This window comes from Alligator mississippiensis, chromosome 9, assembly GCF_030867095.1.
Source record: "Alligator mississippiensis isolate rAllMis1 chromosome 9, rAllMis1, whole genome shotgun sequence".
NCBI classification, from domain to species: Eukaryota; Metazoa; Chordata; order Crocodylia; family Alligatoridae; genus Alligator; species Alligator mississippiensis.
In genome coordinates, this window is record NC_081832.1 from 69680883 (window position 1) to 69707280 (window position 26398).

Consider the following 26398-nt stretch of genomic DNA (forward strand, 5'->3'; position numbering starts at 1 on the left):
GTTATTCTTTCCAACACTACACACAGCCACACATGAACCTGCTCGTCCATGCATGCATATCCATATCGGCCTAATACAAGCTGCTCTCCTCAAATGCTTCCAACAAATTAACAGAAAGCAGTAATAAACATGTCCAAATCAAACCACCAGTTGGATTCAGTTAATATGTTTGCAGACACATTCTCCAAGTATCCGCCCAACTCTAATTATTATTTAGTGCCTTGGCTAACATTTCTATTCTTTACTGTATACCAACAAATTGTAATAACGATATGCGCCATAGCTAGAAGTGTCTATCAGAATTCTCTTTCTGAATACCAGATTAGATGCATCTGTTCCTTTTGCTATATTACTTTTTAAAGCTATGACCCAATAAAGCAATTGCTGTTCAAATCTGAATCTAGATATCCTCCACAACTAACAATAAAGCATTCTTGGCATTCTTAGCATCTGTTAGTAAACTTGCCTTTATTCTTCTCCTTGGCAAGATGCTCTTTCATTTTCATAAGCACTAATTGTTTCTAATAGATCCCAGCAACCAAGGCCAAGAATTTGAGTCAGCCTGCACGTTTTCTCAAAGGAAAAAAAAATCTAAGTTATCAAAAAGTCTTTTTACTAGGTAGCTTTTGTTCACTCTTTATCATTTGCCATCTAGGCATTTATTACTCTTTGGAGATGCACTTACAGTAAAATAATTTAATTATTTTCCATTTCTAAACAAATTGTTGGTCTTGACTTGGAATGTCAGTAATTAAATAATAATTTTGCAGGGCACTTTCCATTATTGTTGTTGTACCCGCCTCCGTTGGACTAGGAGTTCACGCGCCACCTTCGCCCGGACTCGAGATCTTGCACCCCCGGGCTTCACTGGTACACCCCAGGGTTTACCCCGGCTGGTATAAAGGGGGACCCCAGAACTCGCCTGCCACGACTTTGATGACTCTCTCAGTGGGGGGTCTTCCCTTGGGGTATCCCCTGGTGCCGGCACGCCTCTTCGCGGGTACTCTCGGGGCTCCGTCCTCCCCTACACCCCGGCCATACGCCACCTCAGGTCTTCCTGTCCTGGCCTCTAACCCGTCCTCGTCTCGTCCTGTCTCGGCTCAGTCCCCCTAGCCACTACCGGCGGTCTTCAGACCGGGTATGCCTCTCCCAGTGGGGGGTGCTGACCTGATCCCTCCTTCCTTGGGATGCAGACATCCTCTCTGCTTCCCCAATAGTCCCGGCCGCAGTTACCCGCGCCGTCGGCTCCGTAATGCAGGCTACAGCTGGCCCCACTCTCGGGATAGCTGTTACGCCTCCTGCTGCCTCGGGTGTCAGGTTCCCCGCTGGCTGCTGCCCCACCTCTGGGGCTGACTTCTCCCCTTGTCTCCTCACTCCTGGGTGCTCCGCTGCACTGCTCACAGCCTGCTCCGCCTCTACACGGCGGCGTCCCGCTCTCTGCGGGCAGCGGCTGATCCCCTGCTCGCTGGGGCTCTGCGCTCCAGCTCTCTCCCTTCAGCCGCCCCGCTGCTTCGGCGGGGCCGCCTTTTGTTCCTCCCGGCCGGCGTGCCCCGCCCCCGCCGCTCAGCCGCAGCCGGATAAATGCCCAGCTGACGACCCACGCTGGCGCTGCCGGCGTGTGGAGTTTCTTCGGCTTCTCTGGCCCTGCGGGAGGTAAGCAGACCCCTTGGCCACCGCGGGGGTCTCCCAGTGCCCCCGCTCCCCTGGGACAGTTGTCATAGTTAATGACTGTTTAATTCAGAAATCCTTCTAGCATCATGACTATCCCAGCACTAAATACAAATAATAATAAATGCTATGACTGGTAAGGCTCACAACTGCCATAGTATTTGAGGTAATATATGCAGTGGAGACGATTCTGCTCAGATTTAGATAATTTAACGTATGACAATTCTGGCTGCACTGCAGTCAATGAAACTCGCATTGATTTTTCATGTTTATAAAAAAAATCAGAGCCTTATGGAAAAGAAGATGATTAAGAAATGCTATTACCCAATCCTTATTTTCCCTGGTTTTCTAGTGCTGCTATCCTCAAAACTTTAGGTAATTTGACCCATTACACATGGCTCCACAAACTTCTGAGAGGTCATTTGGAAAGCAATACCAAAGTTTCAGATCATGTACAAGATCCAAAAGGCATGGAGTTTTCCATTTTACCTTCTCATTTTTTTCACAAATATATAAAAGGAGGTACTGCCTTCTGAGCCATCGTGTGCATCTGTTCAGTAACTTGCTTCAGCAAATATTTTGAATTTTTCATGATACTATTTAAATGCTGGTTGTATTAGTCATCTGTAGTTCTTTGGTATAAAAGTTTTTTATTCCATTTAGTTTGCTGGGTTTTTTAAAGGCTTGCAAGCATAATCTAAAAATGGCCATTATTATGTATAGACATTTCTGTTCTTTATATACAGAATATTCAGTTCTATTCTTTTTATAATAAGCAGCTACAAAATTAAAAGAAACTTGTGAGCACTAGTATGCACTGACAACTAAAAGAAGTTCTTTTCTAGCTCAGTTAGTATTACAGGTTATTCTGGATATATGGCTTTATAACAGGGGCAGGCAATTATTTTGGGTGGAGGGCCACTTACTGAGTTTTGGCAAGCCATCGAGGGCCGCATGACAGGCAGCTCAGGGCAGATTAATATTAATTTTCTAAATTTTTTAGGGGCCCCGCTGGATGGATAGAATGGCTTGGCAGGCCGCATCCAGCTCACGGGCCACATTTTGCCCACCCTTGCTTTATAACATCAAAAAGGTAAATGGGGAGAGAGGGGACCTGGAGATGAAGAATCATAACTTTAAGTTTGGTGGGAGTTAGAGTATAAAGCTCTATTTTCATACACAGTTCTCACTTTAGAGAACAGAGTTCTTAACTCCATGCCATGTGCATTCAGCTGGTTGATGACCACAAGAGATAGTCATGCCATCAGTGGCTGTTTATGAACAGTATGATGTTACTAAGCATCACAAGGATCTAGGCCAGGGGTAGGCAAAATACTGCCTGCAGGCCAGATAGAGCCCACCAGGCCATTCTATTCAGCCCATGGAGACCCTTAAAAATTTAGAAAATAAATATTAATCTGCCCCTGACTGCCTGTCAAAGATGACAGGAGCCAGGGCAGTAAGACCCAGGAGGAGTCAGTGGCAGAACTAAACAGCTGCCACAGCAAGTCCAGCCCAGCCACCCCGTACTCCCTGAGCACCAGCTGAAAGCCTCTGCCTAGCAGGGGCTTCTGGACGCTTCTGGCCTGGGACTGCTCCTGCCTCCCTGTGTGGAGGGAAATAAAGATAAGAAGGAGGGTGGGGAGGGAGGCAGGAGAGGACCGCAGGTGATCGCCCCAGTCCTCAGGGCCAGCCGGGCCAGCTTCTGTGGTCCCATGGGAACCACATGGTGCTAAGCAGGCAGGAGGGGGCTGCAGCAGGTGGGGGGGAAGGGGCAGTGAGCAGGCTCATGGAGTGCGGTGACAGCCGGGCAGGAGCGTGGGGCCCATGTCGGTGCACCGGGGCCAGCACCAGTGGGGCCCAGAGCAGGGCGGCAGAAGCACGGGCTGCCAGGGGCTCTATGGAGCCAGGCTGAGCTACTCAAGCAGAGAGAGGAGGGAGCTAGCCCAGCTCCATAGAGCCCCTGGCAGCCCAGGCCCCGTGCTCCTGCAACCCCACTCTGGGCCCCGCTGGCACTGGCCTCAGTGCACCAAGGTGGGCCCTACACTCCTGCCCAACTGTCACTGCACTCCGTGCACCCGCTCGCTGCCTTTTCCCCCCGCCTGCTGCAGCCATTTCCCTGCTCTCCCCACCAGCTGCCATGCTCTGGCATCACGTGGTTCCCAGCTGCAGCACTGGGACCACAGAAGCACCCTCCCCCAGATCCCACATACCCACAAACCTATACCCACCCACACCCCACCACAATATACAAGAGTAAGACTTCATTTTAAGCTATTACACTATCACCTCTATGTACACTACACAAACACATGGTAAATCAGGACAAAAATATTTTTTGAAATGAAATTCATGTATGTTGTAGTACATTTGATTTTTAGAATATAATTTGGTATTTTTCTGGTTCAGAGATGGCAAAACCCCTTGCTGAAAGGAGTAATTCCAGGGGGCAAGGGGAGGGACTTCTAGTGGCAAAGGTTAGGTGTTGGGGGGGGGGACATCCAGTCCCAAGAGGGTAACTGGGGGGGCAGGGGGGAGAGTGGGGGGGACGACACCTGTCAGTGGGCGAGGCTTTCAAGAAAAGGGCTATTAAGCATTGAACTTTAATGGTCTCATTTGATGGAGAGGTCTACCCTAAATGCACCTCTGATTATATCACGTATGACACTATGCCCCAGTAATGTAGGTGCTAAACCTGCGAAAGGCTTACGTGGTCAATGTAATATCGAAGTAATGAAATCATGTCCGTTACTCCAGCTGAGGTCACGAAGATAAGTTCTCCGAAGCACAGCACTGACACACAACTACTCCTCACTTTGCAAATGTACCAAGATCGATCTTAAAATTAACATTTACTGTTACATTTAAGACTTAAATATCCACAGACTTCACCTAAATGTCTGTGATTAACAATTCATGACTACATGTTTCTTTCCCTTGTCATTACAAAAATTAAATAAAAAAAGGATTACACTGTAAAACGCATTTAGAGAAAGATAACCTCTGGCCATGGCAGCTATTTAAAATATGCAGGTTTTCAGCTGAAGCTTTCATTTCATTAACCAAGGAAAACTGTCAGCTAATAAGAAATAAATCAATCAGTATTATTGGTTGTCATTACATGCCTCTCTATAGCTGTGGTGTGCGCTTTAAGATATATGAAGCACTCCAATAATTTTAGATTGTTCTACCTCAGACACACTGAGAACTGCATATCATATTTCATTTCTTAATTAAAAATGTTTTTCACTCCAGATCTACAGAGGGAAAAGCAACGTAAAAATAATTGAGACTTCACATTTCACATGTCACATCATGATAGCTTTTTTATTTACTGACATAAATACTCATAACAAAACCCACCATCCAATGAAAGTGACTTCTTTACCAAGGATGGCTGAATCAGTCTTGGATAATATAAGAACCAATTCATGCTCAAAATGAATCCCAATGCATAGGCCTTCACCTCTCCAAACCAGCCATACTTCATTATATTTGATAAACGTAAGGCTTTATGAAGCACCGGTCTTGCCATGAATCTCACAAAAGTGCATATTAAAGGACAGATAAAATTCAGCAATTAATGTCCTGGTGTCAGTAGGCACAATCTAGCTATACATATTGAGCTGGAGTTCAAAAAGTCTCATTTACACCTCACTGAAACTCAGCAAGTTATTTTATAGAAGCTCTTTTGTGAACTGCTCTTATTTCTACAATCTGCGTTTCACTAACACGCATCAAAACACCGCCATTCAAACAAGAAAGCATTTCTTGCTCTTGGAAACCACTGGAGGTTAGGATGGTATAAAGCCATCCTAAGTGTTACTAGACGATGTCCCCTGCATTTGGGAACTCTGTGGACAAGTCTACACGTGCTATTAGTGCCATATAATAAACTCTGGCATAGTTTGTGCCAGAGTTTATTGCTCCCAGGCACCGAGTTTACACGTGTTTTTCTTTGTGCCAAGAAAAATCCTTAACTCTGTGGTTGAGGGCTGCCTCCCTCCCAACCTGCCAGTAATCCTCCCTCCTCCTGCCCCCGGGCAACCCCAATCAGCTGGAACAGCCCTTTTGTGACCATGGTGGGATGGGGTAAATTAGGAGCAGCCTTGAGAAGCTGTACAGCAGCATCAGCAACATTGGCAGGGCCAGAAAAGGAGGCCAGGGGCCTCTACCACTCTCAGAACCAGATTCTGGGGATCTGTGTTATAAGACCACAAAGCAGATGCAATATTGACAGCGCCTGACACTGCCTTGCCAAGAATCTTCTTTCTAATCCTTATACAGCAAAACTTGCTGCAATGTAAAATAGTGTCTGTCTGTTCAGTGAAGCCTCCTCAGCTGTAGAAGTAATTTTGGAATATTTGCTAGGCAAACGTAGAAAATATGGGACTGAATGGTGCAGAAATAATGATTCGCTTTGTAAGAGTTGGAAAAAAACCTGACAGCACTCTCTTGGAATGTTGAATTTGCCCATTACTTCAGCTTAACGGAGCACTTTCAAGTCCAAACAATTACTTTTCTGACAATTTTCTATGGTTTCCTGAAGATCAGAACACGAGCACAAACTCCCGATACTAATACATTACTCCCCCATAAGATTAATCAGTCTAGGAAGAAAAGCTACAGAAAATAAAGCATGTTACTTGGAAGAGTGCATCTGCATCCTCTTAAACCTTGACAACCGCTAGAAAGAGGTGTCAAAAGCTCCGGAGCTAGAAAAGGAATGCTCCTGAACTGTATGCAGAAAATGAGCCGAGTCCTTAATTAATATCAATGTAATGTCCTTGTTACTTTCTTTTATTCATTTCATTTCAGCTTTGTGCTTTTATTTTCATATTAAATCAACCTAATTTGAGCCCCCAACCTGATCATGCTTCAAGTTTGTGGGTACTGAGATTTTAAATACACAAAAGAAAAATGATAAAAGACCACATTTAAGATGCTTCATCCAAAAAAAATCACTATGAAGATGTTACGGTAAATGCAAAACCAATGTTGCCTGACATTCTAGTAAGAGTTAGATGGCCAGGAGATATAAAATGCATGAGTTATTTTTGCAGTAGGTATCAAACTGGGCCCCCACTTTAACTGCTTAAATACCTTACACTAATAGAAAAAACATTGCAAATAATACTAACGTCCACTGTAATGTGGATGTGGCCCTGAAGATGCCAATGAACTGATATATGAGCCCGAGTTAAAGGACTGGAAGCACTGAAATAATTCTACATCAAAAATGGATACAAGGGCTTTATACCTTAACTGAGGATTTATTATGCAACGTGACAGTCAGTCATTCCTTAGTGTCACCTGCTGTTTTTATATATTCTATATCATCATATCCATTTTCCCCTTTCAGCTTTATTTATCCTACCTGCATCTGAGCAAGGAACATGAAGGATTGAGAGTTTTTAAGAAATAGGGATGGGTATTTGGCCTGTCAAATAAAATTTGGTCATCTGATTAGTCAAAAATTGGTCAAAAATTGTAAAAAATTGCCAACTCATCCACATCATACAAAGAAAAAGCACAAATTCTCCATTAAGAAATGTGTCAAAACCTATTTTTAAAATTGTGTGTCTATCAAGAAAAGTACAAAAATGTAGTGGGGGGTTGTAACATTACTATAAACTTTGGGCAAAAAAACAAGAAGTTGATTGACTGGTCAATTGACAATATTTGACTGGTCAGTTGACTGGCTTGCCAACCCTAGTTAGAAGTGTGTCACCGTCCTAAGCAGCGACATGCAAGTCTGTCAGAGGATACCAGTACATGGCAATGCCAGAAGGAAGGGCAAGCGCACCATTTAAGCAATGGATTGGGACTCAGAATATGATGCGCCTTCCCCAGCTCTGCCACTAGCTCCCCATGTTACTTTGAGATAACTCATCGTTCAGGGCCCCGTTTCTCCAGATGTTAAATGAGGAAAGAGCTGTTGACCTTCTGACAAACGGCTGTGGATGTCTAGGTCTTTTCAGGTCTACCTTTGCAGCACAGGAATCAGGAATGGCTGTGACTGTAGTCTAACTGTAGCTTGCTGTAATTACACATACATACTAGTCCTGGAACAGAGGTAGTCACAAACATCATGCAGGAAACCCTTTTTACAGAGCTCAACCCTGTATCAGTTCCCAGAGCTTAGGAAGCAACTCTGCTTTGAGAGTTGACTCCAACTAGAGACTAGGGCAAGGCAAATAACTCCTCCATCTATGCAAAACCTCGTATAATAAAACAGCAGGTCCCTCGATCTTTGCTCAGATACCTGTTAAGAACTGGCCGACTGCCCATAACAGCACCACACCTGGTGATATCTGCCATAGCAGTACGCAGCTAAGATACGTTTGTTCATCTTCATGAGACATCCAGATGCTGCATTTTATAGGGGTCTTCTTGCTAGGGACAGAAACCCTCATCACAAAGTGAAACATCCCTACAAACTATCAGGTTTTCTAGAAAATGCAACCGCCCCTACCCAGTTTAGAAATATTTCTGCTTCATTTTGTCATTTTTGTAAAATCAAATCTTCTCATATGCCAGTGCACGTAACTGATTTTGCTACCAATTTGCCACCGATTTGCACGTATTTCAACAGCAGCCTCCCCATGGTTTTCTAACTGCATTCACCATAACCTTTTCATAACCCTTTGCAACTGCAAACAGCCCTCAGAGTTTTGACAATAGCAAGCGTAGTGAAAGTCTCCAACTATCCCCAGTGCGGGGGTGCGTGGAGTTTTTCTTGGAATCACCAGTGAAGTTTTCTGAGAACAGATATCATGTGCTTCAGGAGCAGACGAAATGGAAGCACATATTCAAAATGCAATAATTTGGGTCACTGAGCAAAAAACAGACATGCAAATTATTCCTGCTGTTTTCTAGGTATGCACAAGCTCAGTGCCAGTCTATAATTCATAAAAATTCAACAGAAATCATATAAAAAAGTCTTGTACTTTAAAAAAAAAAAAAAAAAGATACTGCTGTTCTACCAAGTAATTTGTTTTGCAAGCTTCCAGCTGACTACTCTGTGCAAGCACCCTCCATAACTTACTGGCCTTCAACTACTATGAGTTGCTTTCAGTTTTAACCCAGTTCATTGCCATCTAAAAATAAGCCTCTAAATTGAGGCCATGCCCTAAGAGAGACTTGTGCTTATCATCATAGTCATGTTAAAACCTAGTTTAAAAAGGTAGAATCTGCAGCAGCATTGAAGAAAATGGGCTAATTTAAATTGCTTTGAACAACAGAGAATCTGTGGTGGGTTGGCTTAGTGTCAAAAATGACTTAATTGAATAGGATAGTCATTTTGCCTGCTGGTCAGGCACAAAGGATTAAGCCCGAATCCCACAGGCTTCTCTGGACAGGTAGATCCTTCATTTCTTAAATGAAATCCCATTTAAGTCCCTGGCAGAGCCTGAGGATCTGCTAGTAGAAATCCAGTTGTGGATCTGAAGTCATTAAGGAAAGTTTTTCACCCAGCTTCCAAAAGATTAGGGTGAAAGTGTGGGGAAAGAACTCACTGAGTTTTGTATCTTTAACCATGAAGGCTTCTGTGATTTCTACAGTCACATCTCAGTTCAGATGTCGCTGTGGCACATGGACACCTCACCCCAAACACCAAAAAATTAATGACTAACCTTGCAGTGATTTACTACACAACATAAGAAAGGGTGGCTGGACTTGGTTGCTAATTCGGTGGAGGTCTCTGTTATAAAGGACATTTTCCTAACCCTGAGACCTAACCTTCCACTTCCATGCTCACTTCCCGCAATTTGTAAATTTTAGTTTGACTCATTGTTATTTTAAAATAGATTTACGGGCTGTTCCACAGAAAATAAAACCTTTGCATGAAGTAAAATGTTCACAAGCATAAAGTACATCTAAACTGAATTCAAAATATGGGCAACAGACATACAAAGTCTTGTCAAGTCATTCAAAATGTTGCTCTGAATGATAAAACAAAGATGAGAAATGGAATCAGGCTGACCTCAGATCTTTAGCTCCATGGCTGTCATGTGCATTGGAGACTTTCTCTAGCACTCGTGGACTCACTGACAGAGCTGAAAGCGAGCGGCAAAGAACAGTTTATTCCATCTGACAAAATACATATACTTTTAATATCATTGAATTAGTTTCACTGAATTACTGGAAGTGAATTTCTATTTTTTCTTCCTGCTCGTCCTACATCAGACTCCCTGAGAGAGCAGCACAAAGTACTCATCTTATCTACATACCGCTGGGTGAGAATTTCCCATTAGTATTGCTGGGTCTGCATTTGGCGGGGGAAAAAAATACAAGGTTTCCTCTGCCAGGTAAAGCCATTCAACATAGCCAAATCTTCAAAAGGACAAGTAGTAAAAGCTACAGGTATTCATAGCGTGTTCAATGCCGAGTGTTTCCATGTTTTCAGATGCTGCTACACAAAAAAGACTTCCAAACTCAGCTCACAGGGATTTTTCCAGGAACGTAGTAGGCCACGAAGCCTGAGACTTCAGAAATAACAAAGCCCTAACTTGTATTGTTCCAGCCAGGTGAACACAATCCCAGATGTGTGTGTACCGAACCCACTTGTAAAGCACAGAGCATGTCAAAGACATTCATCAGGCTCAATTTGACACTACAAATCCAAACAGCCGCCTAGGTAAGAAAAACTAACGGTCTAATTTATTGCGTCTACAACAAAAAATTAAAGCGTCTACATGAAACACTAAATGTTCAGTCGACTAATTCTACTGCGCATCAGCGCATCGCAGCAAAAGCCATGCTAATGCGCTAATGTATAGTAGAATTAATCGACTGCGCATTAGCATCACAAAAACCATGCGCCAGCACAACTGCTCAGTAGCGCCGGTTACTAAGCATTCAGTTAGTGCCTGTGATTACAGGTACCAAACTGAACACACAATAACCATGGCACATGAATGAACATGCAGACATGCCCAGACTGAATAAAAAGTACACCAAGTCCCAGCTGTACAAAAAATGTGTGCACCCTTAAAAAGGTCTTTCACCTCCTCAAACAGTCCGATGCAGTACTGTTAAGCACTATATCAAAGCAGCATCTCAGAGATCCAAACTGAGATCGAGATCTCATTGTTCAAAAGCATGCACAAAAATGCGTAAGAGATAGTTCACACATCAAAGAACACGCAGGCAACAGCACAGTCATCTCCACTTTGTATATCTGAATTGAGGCTCATTGAGTCACATGACTCCCAGCCACTGCTTCCTCTCCTTTCACTTGGGCCACAGGATATAGCCAGAGATTGGGGAGAAAAAAAAAAGGGGGGGGTGAAGTCAGAGCACTTTTTTTTATATAAATATGGAAAAATGCTAAAAGCTTATCCCTTCAATCACCTCCTTTCCCAACTTTATTCTCCAGGAGAGTTCTATAAAACACTGTGGAAAACAGAGGATAGAGACATTCAATTTAAAAAAAAAATGAGCAGGATTTATTGTGAGACAGCTGCAGACATGGTACTGATTTCTAAATTCTCACCCAGTGGCATGGAAGTCCCTGAAGGTATCTTAAACAGCCCAGCATGGCAGTTATCTTGCAGTGATACAGAGCCAAAGCAGGAGTCTCACATACCTTCTCCGCAGTGCCAGCACAACAAGGGACAGAGGCATGACAAGGACCAGGATGCCTCTTCACTAGACTGATTTCTTGGGTTTGTCATGCATCTATTGATGCATGACAAAGTGCGGTTAGCTTTGCTGATGATCTCGTCACACTGACGACTCGCATTCATCTTGGAGCCCACTAGGACTCCGAGATCCCTTTCCGTTTCCGTGCTGCTAAGAAGGTCATTCCCCAGCCAGGAGGTGTGCTGGAAATGTTTATGCCTAATGTGCAGCGCTCTGCATTTGCCCTTGTAGTACTGCATCCTATTGTGTTCTGCCCACTTTTCCAACCTGTCCAGGTCTGCCTGCAATCGTTCCCTGCCCTCCGTTGCGTTCACTTCACCCCACAATATAGTATCATCCACAAACTTGGACAGAGTACGCTTCACACCCACATCCAAGTCACTGATGAAGATATTGAAGAGTACAGGTCCAAGGACCGAACCCTGTGGGACCCTACTGCCCACATCCTTCCAGGTTGATACCAACCCGTCCACCACCACTCTCTGGGTGCGACCCCCGAGCCAATTTGCCACCCACCAGACCATGTAATCATTTAAGTCACAGCCTCTTAATTTATTTATGAGAATGGGATGGGATACCATAGCGAAAGCCTTCCTAAAATCCAACTAAATGACATCCATCTCTACTCCCGTGTCTAAGCATTGTGTGACCTGGTCATAAAAAGAAACCAGATTAGTCAGACATGATCTACCTGCTATGACTCCATGCTGGTTGCCCTGCTGCATTATTTTTCCCGCTGGACTCACAGAAATTTTTTCCAAGACTTTTCCAAGGATAGAGATGAGGCTGACTGGCCTATAATTACTCAGATCCTCCTTCCTCCCCTTCTTGAAAATAGGGACCACACTGGCCATTTTCCAGTCCTCTGGGACCTGACCCGAGCACTCAATCAGCCATGCCAGTAGTTCTGCTATGACACCAGCCAGTTCCTTCAGTACCCTTGGATGCAGCTCATCTGGGCCTGCTGACTTGAACACATCCAGTCCATCCACGTGACTCTGCACCAAGTCAGTGTCGATGGTTGGTGGGCTGGTGTCCCTCTGATGCCCATCGAAGAACCCATTAGGAGACTTACCTTGACTCTTGTTCAGAAACACTGAGGCAAAAAATTCATTGAAGAGCTCAGCCTTGTCCCCGCTGTCTGTCACTAATTGCTCCTGTTTGTTCAGTAAGGGTCCTATGTTGCCCTGCACCTTCCTTTTACTCCCCACATACCTAAAAAAAAGGCTTTTTGTTGTCTTTAATTTCTGTTGCCAGTCTCAGCTCTGTAGTTGCTTTGGCCTTTCTAACCGTCTCCCTGCAAGTGCAGGCCAAGTATGTATACTCCTGCTTGGTAGCTTCCTCCTGTTTCCACTGCCTGTACGCCTCTTTTTTTGCCCTTAGGCTTCCCTGGATTTCTCCGTTTAGCCAAGGAGGTTTTTTGGCCCCTTTACCCACTTGCCCTCGCAATGGGATTGTCTCCCTCTGCGTCCGAAGGATCGCTTCCTTTAGGAACCCGTCCTGGACTCCCATCTCGCCAATACTCCTATCCTGCAGTGCATCAATGACTAAACTCCTGAGCAGACTGAAGTTAGCCTTCCTAAAGTCAACCACCCTACCTACTAGTTATCCTTCCCACCTCATGCCATATGGTGAATTCGATTGCTTGATGGTCACAGACCCCAAGGTGTCCTTTGACCTAAGAGCCAGCAGCTGCAAACTGCTCCATTTCCACCTGCAGGGAGGAGGTCCTCACAGAGTAGCACCAGGATCAAGAAAGAGAGGGAGCTGTCAGCTGCCCATTGCCTCTCCTGACTTGTGCTCCACATGCTTTAGCACTGCTGAGCTCGCCCTGTCCCTCTTCACCTTTAGGTGCATCTAGACAAACAGCAGGACCACAGACTTCAAATACTAATCACCAGTGATCTGCAGATTCTCCCTTTAATGTTCACAGACATCGAGCAAATCAGGATAGCCTGGAAAGGCCAGAGAGATACCCCAAAGCTGGTTGAAAGGCACTACAAACCCAGGACTCTTTCTGCTCCTCCCCAAAGCCTGCCTACCTCCCACAGTAGGAGTCATAGGCTAGAGACAGACATTACACATTACCTGACTTAAGTGATCAGAAACTGGTCTAAACCTGTAACAGAACAGATGTTCAGTACACATAAACCAGTCTGCAAATGTCTGAAACAGGTTTGAGATAAACCTGGCTGACTTAACTGATTTAGGTCAAAACAGTTTATGTAATGTCTGTCCCAGACCCCTTCCCAATTTAAGTTAAACCGGAGTCCCCCAGCATCCCAGGTGCTTTGCAGCCCTGAGCGGGCCTCTCTGCTCCACAGCAGGACTGGCCCCACCCCTCTGCTCCCTGGCTGGAGCTCCCATGGAGACTGCAAGCACAGTGCCATTTGCCTTTCTTCCTTCTGCCTGCCCTCCCACTCCCTGCTCAAACAGGGATTCTCCCCTTCCCTCTCCCACAGCACAGACCATAGCCAGCATATGGTATGCTAGCTAATCCTGAGATGTGTCTGTGTATAATGCAGACAGGACAAAGACAGACAGGACAGTGGTCTTTTTGGAGCTAATCAACAGGTCATCTGGTAATGTCACTCTGTTCCTTCCTTGGAAAAAGCCATTTAAGAAAAGCTTGAACTAATGAGAGGCAGGTTTGGTTTGGTGCTAAACGCTGTGTTACTCCCTGTGCATCTCCTTGCTGTCTAAATGCTGTTTAACTCCTTGCTGGCTCCCTCACTGGTCAGAAGCAACAAAGGGAGGGGGCAACCGCTCCCTAATCAGAGTGTCTTGCTGAGACCTGGCCATGCCCCCCTCAGCTCAGCACTGTAGAAGGGAAGGGAGGGCTGCTCTAGCACCCCCTGGCTTCTAGCCTGAGCTACTGCAGGCATGTGGCTGTATTTCTTCAGTCCAGAGGGGCTGTCTGTACAGTTACAAACCAGTTCAGCCTAGCCAGGTTAGACTAACCTGCAAAGATTGAATCAATTCAGGCTCAGGTTTTTGAATGTCTGTCCTTAGCCATGGTGGCTGCCACTCACCCATTGCCTGTGGCTGTTTAGGACCCCTGAAATCATAAGTCCTGGGTCATTCTTCATCCCCCACCCCACCCTGCACTGATCATTACCCTTGCTATCCATTCTCCTGGTTGTGCTCTACATGCTTCTTTTTCAATGAAAGCCCAACACCTAGCAATTAAAAACAGAACCCCAGTCTGACAGCAAAACATTTTGAATACAACCTGTGTCACTCATAAACGTATCACATAAGCACCGAAGTAAAGAGGAGAAAAAAAAACAGAGATTAAATTGAGATAAAGGCATAACTAAATGGTGTGTAAAAATGAAATCACTACCTCACAGCCCTAATGCCCTGCCCACACCTGGGTATTATCAGCACTTACCAAAAACAAGACATTGACTCATCAGTGGCATGACAGTTAACTGCTTTGCTGACAATAATAAATCTGTTCCACCACTATTTTGGATTATTAATTAGAAAAAAAGAGCTGGGTTCATAGTGCATGCAAGTGGTTCATCTCCCAGCTCGCGTGAAAGGTTTCAGTCAGCTTGAAAAAATTGTCTTTTTAATCGTGTATCAAGGTCATAACACATGGGCAGTTTCATCCATTAAAGGCATTTCATTTGTGGCTGTGCAGGTTAGGAGCTCATGCAGCGTATCTTTATTTCTTGCACACAAGCCAGAGAAGCAAATAAACTTTTGATCCATAATAGGAATACAATGGCAGTGAGCTGAAAGCCAACATCCACCAGTTTTAATTAAGGTATTCAAGGTTTAGGTGTAAGCTGCAGGGTAAAAGCATAAATATATACTCTGCCTCTAAATAAATACTCAGTACCCTGAAAGACTGCCATCTATACCTGCATACTCAATTAATATTGTCCTTCACGCAGGCAAAGATGCTTAATTTGCCTGATCTATACATAATGTGCTAAATTAGCCCCTTTCTTATAACTTCACCCCAGATATGTTTGAAATTGGACTTCACTGATTTAACTGGAGTCATCAGCAGATCTGGTTAATCACGATCAGTGTTCAAAACCTCCAATATTACTCATATTAAAGATGCTGCAGATGAACACAAAGAAATGTAGTGTGTAAGTCATCAATGCAAAAAAGAAATCTAGCCTTCCAGAGACATGCTCTCAACACTCATTGACACGTGGAAACCAAGTGAGAGTAGCTGCACAAGGAAACTGCTGGTAACTGAGACAATTAAGACTTTTATCCTACAGCAAGCATTAATACAAATGCATTAGGAACAGCTTCACAGGTACAGAAGGGGCATTGCAACCCCTTCTCCTCAAAACTTGTCTGCAGCTCCTCCCCACACCTCTACTAGACCTCCCCAAGCCCTGCCCCACTCAGCACTGCTCTTGTCCCCACCACCTGAGATGGTTCAGGCAGCAGCAGATCCCCCACCAGCCCTCAACATGCCTCTGAATGTAGCTAGTTGACCAGCCTTCAGCTTTGCTGGGCACCCCGTACAGCAGACCCCTTTATTCTTCTCTTTTCCTTTGTGCTTACTCAGCACCTCTCCTCAGCCCCCTATTGCCCAAGAATGTGCACCCAACAGCTGCCTCACCCTCTCATCCAGTCACCACCTCTACCCATGACCAAACCATCCCACCCCAAAACCAGCTTTCACAACGTCTCCAATTCCCTCATTCTTATCTTTGAACTCTGCCAGCACTAAATCTGGGAGTACAGAAGCATCCATCTAGCGGTCAACAAAGCAGGACAGCTTCGACCCATCTTGCTACTGTCTGTTGCATCTTGTAGGGGTGTGCAAAATGGGCTGTATTTTATTCAGATTTGGCCCAAATCAGGGACAGTGATTCGATTTGTTGATTCAGATCGCTGTCCCTGATTCGATTCAGCCGAATCTGAAGATTTGATGCTGATTTGGAGAATCAGCAATTCGGCCATAGACACAGCTTTAATTGTTGTTTCTACATACCTTGAGGTACCAGGCGTGGCTTGTGAATGCTGCAATGCTGGGGTGGATAGAGCATCCCACGGGAGCATCCCCCTCCAACACACACACACACACACACACACACACACACACACACACACACACACACGCTCGGCGGCAAACCCAGAAGTGGACCGGAAGTGCTTCCAGTCCACTTCTGGGTCTGCCACTGAGCGTGCTAAGGGGCCCTCCCGTGCCCCCCCCCCAGCTCAGTTATCAGCAATGGGGGGACCCTGGGTGCCCCCCAGACCCAGGAGGCAGACCCAGAAGTAGACCGGAAGTGTTTCTGGCCCACTTCTGGGTCTGCAGCCGAGCGCACTGGGGAGCCCCCCATGCTCCTGTGATACGTTCCATCCTCCCCGCCATCTCAGCATTCACAAGCCGCCTGGTACCTTGAGGTATGTAGAAAAAACATTTAAAGCTGTGTCTATGTCCGAATCCCCGAATCAATTTGGAGGGTTCCAATTCGATTCGGAGAGATTAAAGGGTCTCCCGATTCAGTTTGCATTCGAAGATTCGGCCACCGAATTGAATCAAGGACCAAAGCTTCACACAGCCCTAGTATCTTGCATCCTTATTACTGTTGCTTCTGCTCCCATTTTTAATGCCCGAAACAGTAGCGTTTCCTCCTGTTCATTCAAGAGACACTTTTGTCACTATTAATAGACTGCAATGTCCATTGCTCCCTAGCCCCCAAGCACATTTGGCTCTCAGTTCTCCCTTACTTAGAATGAATGGCCTGGCCAAGCAATTTGGCTGTTTTTTCCCCCCAAGGGAGCAAAAACAGATCCACTAATTGAAACTTGCTGTGCCCCAGTCAGTTGGGTTACTTGCATTGGTCACTCAGCGGCAATTCCCCTGATCTCTTTCCTTTCACTGACTTCCTTCCATTAAGTATCTTCTTTTTCTGATTTTGGCAATCTTTAAATTATGCCCTTAAAATAAACCTCACAATCAGCAATATATAATTTATAATTTCCTTCTCCACATGCTTCAACTATTATCTTAATCAAAGCAATCATGTCACTTCACATATACCTGTCATTATCCAAGCCGTGCCCTGTGTGTATTATATCATCTGAAGGCACATCAAACAATCATGCAGAACCTCTTGGCTAATCTTTAGTGACGACTCCTCAAAAAAAAAAAAAGGAGATGGATTTAACATGTCATGCCTTTTCATATTTTTCCAAAATATGTATCAATTCTCTGGTACTGCAAGAGGCCTTTAAATCTAGGCTCATACCCATTGGCTTTCTCACACTACTTGTCCTAGGAGTTGGCTTCCTTCATGGTTAGAGAGTATTGTATGTTTTGAACTTTTTCAACTCTTCTTTGGAAACTCTCTCATGCCTAACGTACATTAGGGAAAGTGAACGAGAAAATCATTTGTACAACTCCACTTACCATCACCTAGTTATGAGCAAGATTGGATAGAAAAGAAATGGCATTAACTGCAGTGCTATATACAGTACAAACTGCCCGTCTTCCAGAAACAGCTCTCTCTAGGCCAAACTATTTTCAGCAGGACTGTTTTTATGAGTGAAGCAGACAAGGCTTGGCCTTTTCCGAGGTCAAAGAGCTGGCAGGAGGCATAAGATTCTCCTGTTCATCATGCCCTTATTTGCAAGGCAACAACATTTCATATCATGAATATGTTCCCCCTCCTAACACCAGAGATCCTACCTCTGCCAGTGATAAGGCCAATGACCAGGCTTATTTATTTGACCACAATGAATTGGTATCCAACGGGTCAGCCTTTGGCATCCAGAAGATGGAAAAGCAACATTGCAGTTAACAGCAAAAACAAAACAAAACAAAAAATAACCCTGGAAGCTGTATTTTCCGAGGCAAGCAACTTGATTCAATTACAAAGTTATTACAATCCCCAAACGTTGTCTTCTGGCTTCCCTGAATCGCATGCAGTTGCCTGTGATAATTCTGCACACAAACACTGTCATCAACAGAGTATTTATAAAAGGGAAAATTTCACATTTGTATGCTTGGAATCAACTCTCCGGCTCTGCCGGTATCCTGCCTTAATCCATGCATTATTAATGAGCAACATTAATTTCCAGTTTTCAGTTAGCTAATTTGTTCCCACAATCATGATTCCAAATATCACATGAATAATTCAGCAAGTTATTTTAACTGTACTTAGATAAGCCTGTTAGCCATCATAAATTTAAATAAATTATCTCTTGCTGACATATAAAGGTGCGAAAGCAGACCACCTCGGCAGGTGAAATTTACCTCTCTGCGTTTCACGTGGCACGGATAGAAGAGCGCCCAACCTAAAGCTGCCTGGAACTTTGCTGGTTGTAAAAAGGTAAAACACAGAAGTCTTGCTTGCTGTTGACAGCAGCAGGACAGGTAATCTGTCAGCCACCAGGTCTGATCACTGTCCAAGGGTAAAATTCACCTATGCACAACGAGGTGCCAAAGGTGCTCTAAAGAGCACTTCAGTGGGACTGAAATGGCATGTGCACCTCCTGCTGGCACTGACCCAATTTCACCCCAAATGAAGAACGACTGTTGGCTTCAATCTGACTTCCTACCCCACACGCCCGTTCTCTATCCGATGCCAACACACCGTCCTTGCTAATGTAAGTCAAACACTGTAACACGCCTAACGATGCCAATAGTAACTGCTACTGAAAGCTACTGTTTCCAATCCAGATCTCAGGACCTTAGCAACACAGATCTTTCTGGGCAATGAATAATAGATAAATAATCAAGTATGCCTCTAAGAAGGAGATCTGATTACACATATGTGCCTTGCTAGCATTTTCACTTTTCCGTTATATTATTCATTTGTTCTATAGTAGCACTCAAGGGCCCCAAGCAAGGAAAGCAGCTCCATTTTGCCAGGTGATGAATGAGGAGCAATTCAGGAACATAGCAAGAGTCTGTGCCCTGAAGAAGTTAGAGAATAGACAGACAAGAGAAAGGTGGGAAGCGATGCCCACAGAGAATACCCTCAGATTCCTGAGCCAACTCACCCCAGGTCAGCAACCTGGCTCAGGAACCCTCTGCATGGAGGGTACCATGACAGTGAGGCTTAGCACAGGAAAGCCAGGATTTTGCACTGAGCGCAGAAAAATCACACCTTGCAGCTTCAAGATCACACCTTGAAGAACTTCCAGTTTTCCATGTGACGTGTTGGTGCCCCTAAAACCTCTAATTTTCAGTACATCAGTCAGAGCTTTAGTGGTGGTTTTGTGTTATTATGACAACATTTTTTCTGGAGAGATGCGACTACTGCTGATTTCCACATTTTGCACATCTCTTTTCCACACTCAGCCAGCAGTATTTGGAGCATATGTCCATTAGCAATTTTGCAATACAAGTCAGTAACCCAGTCAGGGCAAAGCCCTGCAAAATCCCACAGGAGACTATTTCTGCCCAATCCATGTAGATCCTAAACTCAGAACAGGTACAGCTCTCCCTCTGTGCATGTACAGCACCAAGCACATTTTAGATGTTGCTACAGTAAAGCAATTTCTGACTCACATTGGCACACAGCTTAATAGGAGCTCCCCTGCCTGGCTTTCTGCCCAACTTAAAATAATGAAATTATGCCTCACTACTTAAAACTCCTGCATCTACCTTCACTGAACTGTAAGAGATTTTTCTATTTAAGTCTTGTACAGCTTAGAAATTCTAGCCCGTTTCTTTGATCTCAGGCCATTTCCTGTACAATGGAGAGTCACGTTGGCATCCTGTACAGCAGGGGTGGCAAATATACGGCCAACAGGCTGGAGCCAGTCCCCAGAGCTCCATCAACTGGCCCCTGGTGCTGCTCCTGGGTCTGAGCAGACTCACATGGGTACAACATGTGCTAGACATGTGCCCCACAGGAAGGCCTTGGGAAGCATACCATGAGGTATGCAGTCACTCCAGGACTGCATTTATGGGCAGGCATATGCAATGTAGATCCCAAAGCGGCTGGAACCATCACTGTAAGGCTAGGAACAGACATTACACATAAACCAGTTTAAGTGATCAGAAACCAATTTACACCTGTGCACATAAACTAGTTTGAAAATGGCTGAAACTGGTTTGAGATAAACCTGGTTGAGTGAAGTATGAACCTTAACTGATTTGGGTCAAAATGGTTCATGCAATGTCTGTCCCAGACCCCTTCCTGGTTTAAGTTAAATCAGACTCCCCCAGCAACCTGGCATGCTCTCTGGGCTGGGTGGGGCTCTCTGCTCCAGAGGGTTGGCCTAGCCCCTCCCCTCTGCTCCCTGGCTGGAGCTACAGCAGAGACGACAGGCACAGCAGTGTCTCCCTGGCTTCCTCCTGTTCCCCTCCTCTCCTCACTATTCCCTGCTGAAGCAGGGGTTCCCCCTCCCCTCTGACTTGTGCATACACCTCTCAGCATTAGCTAGCAGAGCGCATGCTAGCTACGGCCCCTGCTGTGGCAGATGGGACAAAGGCAGACTGTCTCTAATCAACAGGTAGTCGGTAATGTCCTTCCATGGAAAAGCTGTTTAAGAAGAGCTTGAACTAATGGAGAGAGGCTTTGTTTTCTTAATGAGCTGATAAACACTGAGTTAGGGGTAATAAACATTGTGTTGGCAACTCCCTACTCAGCTGCTCAGGAGATTGGGGACCCTAATCAGAGATCCTGCTGGGGCCTGGCCTCACTTCCCCTCAGCTCAGCACTATGTAAGGGAAAAGAGGGCTGCTCTAGCACCTCCCAGCTTCTAGCATGAGCCACTGCAGGTATGTGCCTGATGCATTTTTTCAGTCCAGAGGGGCTGTCTGTACAGTTACAAACCAGTTTAGCCTAGCCAGGTTAGACTAACCTGCAAAGATTGAATCAATTCAGCTCAGGCTTTTGAATGTCTGTCCCTAACCTATATGGCACAGTCCAGCTGGGGACATATAGCACAAATCCCAGACCAGCCACAGAAGGTACCCCATGTGGGGTTAGGGGGCTCATGGGCCCAATTTGGGCCATAGATCAGCTCTGTACCACTCATCTGGTCTGTGAGGCCAGATTTATTTTTTTTATTAATATAGTTCATGTCAAATCAGCCAAATCAGTTCCAAATCACCAATTGAGCAGAACTCAATTGTTCTAAACACCATGTATGACACTACAACCAGCAAGCACCCTCTGACCCAGGCTCTCACCCTGGGACTTCAGATACTCCCAAAACCATTGGCAGGCATCCTACATGCAGGCCCAAGCCCGGAGGTCTTGGGCAGATGCCCCAGATACTACAAGCAAGCATCCTCCATCCCAAACTCTTAAGTCTGGGACTTCAGGTGCTCCCTACACTTGATCTTAGCCCACAAGAAGCCAGGTGTTTGACACTCCCATTATACAGGAAGCAGCTGGATGCTGTAAACCAGGTTGCTGTCCTTTTTCTGCACAGTCGCAACAGTCTGTGGTGCGTGTTATGCACACAAAACCACTTCAAGGCAAGAGCTGCTGGTTTTTACTGACAGCAGGCTTAGTGCTCCAACCTCCACTGCACAGAAGTTAAGTTGAAGTAACTGTTCTCTTTGTCACTCTGAAACTTCTGCTACAAAGAAAAATTTTACCCGTGTGATAAATATTTTCACGTTGCACCACTGGAAAAGTCAGGTTCCACTTTCTTCCCCAGGGTGGGGCCCACTTGCTAGATTTTCATGTTAACCTACAGAGGAGGTTTACAAGTACTCTGCTCTCCTGCCTTTGGGGAGCATGGAGCTCCCCAGACTGGCTTCCTAGTTAAATAAGCAATGTCACTTCTGCAACATTCAAGTTACTGAACTTCCCAGTAGGATGCACCACAAACTTTGCATATTCAGCAGATGCCATCTGATGAAGGGCTTCCTAACCTTACGCATATGTGAGCTAAACAAACGGCCATGTCTTCTGGTAATTAATGCTCAAAATATGTTGCGCTTACATTGTGCTTTGCATCCAGAGATTTACTGCAGTCAAATGTTGTGCTAACCTTTTCCTCATTCATTCACCAATGACAAATACTGTTATTAAAAAACATGTTCAATCTTTTTCTTTTCTTTTTTTTTTTTTTTGTACATAAAGCCATTTCTGTAGCAGCCAGAGATGCACCCATCCGTAGTAATGCAGTTGACCATATGGGAATTGACTCTGTCAGGTGGTTAGTACCCATAAGGGCCTCTGGGGTGATAGCATTCAGGACCTCTCAAAAGCAGGGACCCTTCTGCATTGCACTGTCTGTTTTACAACGCAAAATTTGGGACCATGCAGTCTCATTACCCTCATTTTGTTCAGTGACAGTGACTGCTCCTGGCTCTCACCAGGGATGGGATTTTCAAATACAATCCAGAGGTATAGCTTCTGTCAAAGTCAGTGGTAAAACTCCTCTTAAATTCATTGGGATCAGCATCAGGTCAATGTTGGGTGCTTCTGAAAATCCTGCCTGCAGTATCGATTATTATTCCTGCTAGCTTCTACTGCTACCACTCTAGGTAGATGTCAGATGCATACAAAGCCAGTGAAGAGTCATAATCGCTTGGGAAAAAGCCATGTGCTTCTCTGCTACACAGTTCAATGGGGCAAAAAAAACTGGCAAAATGTGTCTGCAAGGAGAAAAAGAGGCAGCTGCATCATAGCTACATGTTCTCCTACTCGCTGAGCACGATTACATGTGCAAATTTACTGCTCAGTAACCAAAAATTACTGCCCAGTATGGGCGGCATCTACATGTTCACACCCGTACTGCCGACTTATGCTAACTTGGGTGTAAATTTGATATGTGAATTATGCCCAGTTAGTTATTCATTTACACCTGATTAGTTACTGTGCAGTAACTGTACAGTAACACTGTGTGGACTGACTTGGGACTAACTCTGGCCTAAACCCACTTACTGCACAGTAAAATTAATGCTACATAGATGCATGTGTAGACACACCCACTATGGGACAGGGCTTTGAAGGCTATGTGCTGAGAAGGGAAAGGCTTCTGCCAGGACCAGAAATCCACAAGGGGGGGACAGGTAAACTAAACCAGCAGTTGCTCTTCTGTGCCACTTCTCACCCCAGAAAAGGGATTAGAATCATAGAAAGTCAGGGCTGGAAGGGACCTCAGCAAATCCTCCAGTCCAACCCCTGCTCAAAGCAGGACCATCCCCAACAAAATCATCCCAGCCACAGCTTTGTCTGTCTATCTGGGTTTTGAAACCTCCAAGGATGGAGTTTCCACCACCTCCCTGGATAACCTGCTCCAATGTTTTACTACCTTCCTAGTGAGAAAATTCTTCCTAATATCTAACCTAAACTTCCCTTCCTGCAACTTGAGACTGTTGCTCCTTGTTGTCATCTGCCACCACTGAGAATAGTCCAGCTCCATCCTCTTTCAAACCCTACTTCAGGTAGTTGGAGCCTGCTATTAAGTCCCATCTCAGTCTCCTCTTCTCTAGACTAAGTAAGCCCAGTTCCCCGAGTCTGTCTTCATAAGTCGTGTCCCCCAGCCCCCTCACCCTTTTTGGCACCCTCCACTGGACTCTCTTCAATTTGTTCACTTCCTTCCTGTAGTGGGAGGCCCAAAACTGAACACAGTACTACAGATGTGGCCTCACCAGTGCTGAATAGAGGGGAATAATTACTTCCCTTGACCTGCTGGCAACATTCCTACTAAAGCAGCCCACTATGCCGTTAGCCTTCTTTGCAACAAGGGCACACTGCTGGCTCATATTCAGCTTATTGTCCACTGTAACCCCCAGGTCCTTTTCTGCAGAGTTGCTGCCCACCAGTCAGCCTCCAGCCTGTACCACATGTGATTTTTCTGTCCCAAGCACAGGACTTTGCACTTGTCCTTGTTGAACCTCATGAGATTTCTTCTGGCCCAATCCTAATTTGTCTAGGTCACTCTGAATCTTAGCCCTATCCTTCAGTGTATCTACTACTTCCCCCAGCTTGGTGTCATCTGCAAGCTTGCTAAGGGTGCACTCTATGCCATCTTCCAGGTTATTGATGAAGACATTGAATAAAACTGGCCCCAGGACCAACCCCTGGGACACTCCACTTGATACTGGCTGCCAACTAGACATTGGGACATTGATTACTACCCTCTGACCCTGATGCTGCAGCTAGTTTTCTATCCATCACAGTCCATTTATCCATCCCATACTTCCTTAGCTTGCCAGCAAGAATGTTGTGGGAGACCGTGTCAAGAGCCCTGCTAAAAATCAAGGTACACCACATCCATCAGTCTCCCCACATCCATAGAGCCAGTCATACCATCACAGAAGACAATCAGGTTGGTCAGGCATGACTTGCCCCTGGTGAATCCATGCTGCTTGTTCCTGATCACCTTCTCCTCCAAGTGCTTAAAAATGGATTCCTTGAGGATCTGCTCCATGATTTTTCCAGGGACTGATGTGACGCTGACTGATCTGTAGTTCCCTGGAGCTTCCTTTTTCCCTTTCTTAAATCTGGGCACTATGTTTGCCCTTTTCCAATCATCTGGGACCTCTCCTGATCACCATGAGTTTTCAAAGATGATGGCCAATGACTCTGCAATCACATCAGCCAATTCCCTTATCACCCTCAGGTGCATCCCATCTGGCCCCATGGACTTGTAAACATCCAGCTTTTCTAAGTAATCCCTAACCTGTTCTTTCACCACTGTTGGCTGCTCACCTGCTCCCCAAACTGTGCTGCCCAGTGCAATGGTCTGGGAGCTGACCTTGTCTGTGAAGACTGAGGTGAAGAAGGCACTGAGCACTTCAGCCTTTTCTGCATCCTCTGTCACAAAGTTGCCTCCCCCATTCAGTAAGGGACCCACACTTTCCCTGATCTTCCTCTTGTTACCAACGCACTTGTAGATCCAGGCATGAGGTCCTCGCCATGGACAGTGAGGGATTTTGCCACAGGACATTCAGATGCACAGAAAGGACCAGTTTAGCCCAAGGGACTATGAGGCCTGGCTTAATTGTTTTCCCCACAAGAGCCCCAATATTTCCTTTGTGGAAGCCTCATTTCCCTCTGCTCTTGAAAGAACTCACATGGTTTTAGGCCTCTGTTTAACTCTCCCTTATATTTGCCAAGACAGGGACAAGACCCTCTGTTTAGGCCTCTTCGCTTCTCCCAAAGTCTCGAAAAGCACTTGGACTCCCTTCCACCACCAGTGGGCTGGGGAAGGAAGATTATTTCCAGGTTTGTCTTCCATAACCACCCCCATTGAGCATTATGCCCTGCCTGTCTCCAAGGGACAGACAGCTTTTCCCATGGGTACTCGATGCCTTCATCACTCCTATTGTGCTCACCCTTGCTTACCAGAAATCAGCACAAAAAGGAAGAGGTACTGCAAAGAGCAGCCCGTACAAGCAGTTCCCCTGCCCCTATTATTATAACCTCTAATGCTCAATAAAATCCAACTCAACTCTAAGGGATACATCACAGATGTATAATTTTCTAGCTTTCAGGGCACCATGTAAAAGAACATGCATGCACTGACAGGGAGATCTGGGTGGGGGAACTTCACTGCAGACAAACAACAGCCTTCTGCAGAGGAAACACAGCACTGTTATCTTCAGCACAGCAGGATACGAGTAAACAAGTGTAAATAATATATAGGAAGCCTAATTTTGGAAAGGGGGAGGGCGAGAGAAATTATAAATCTGATCTTTGTTTGGATCACTGGTAAAAATGTTTATTCAAGGACTGCAGCTGTAAGTGGAGAGACCTAACTGAGCAACACTTATTAGGAATACACAGAGATAGCATAATTAATGACAGCAGCACTTCTGCAAGGGATATTAAGCCTTGTATTTCAGTGATTAAGCCAGCCTCTGACTATTGGCGATGAGCAACAGATCTCAGATGGAGGAAGATGATTCAGCATCTGCCTCCTCTGGGTTTTCACACAGACATTTGAAGCATCAGGTTTCTGGCAGCGGCCCTTACCAATTACTGGACGAGCTAAACCCCAGGTCTGGTGTACTCGGACAATCCTGCAATCCTGACATACACGGCCATAGACGATTGAGTCCATAACAGAAAAAGGGCACTGGATGGTTCTTGAAAAACAATGTGAATATGTAACGATTTCCAGCCTTCTCTGCATTTCACACCAGATTTAAAAACAACCAACAAAAACAACTTTC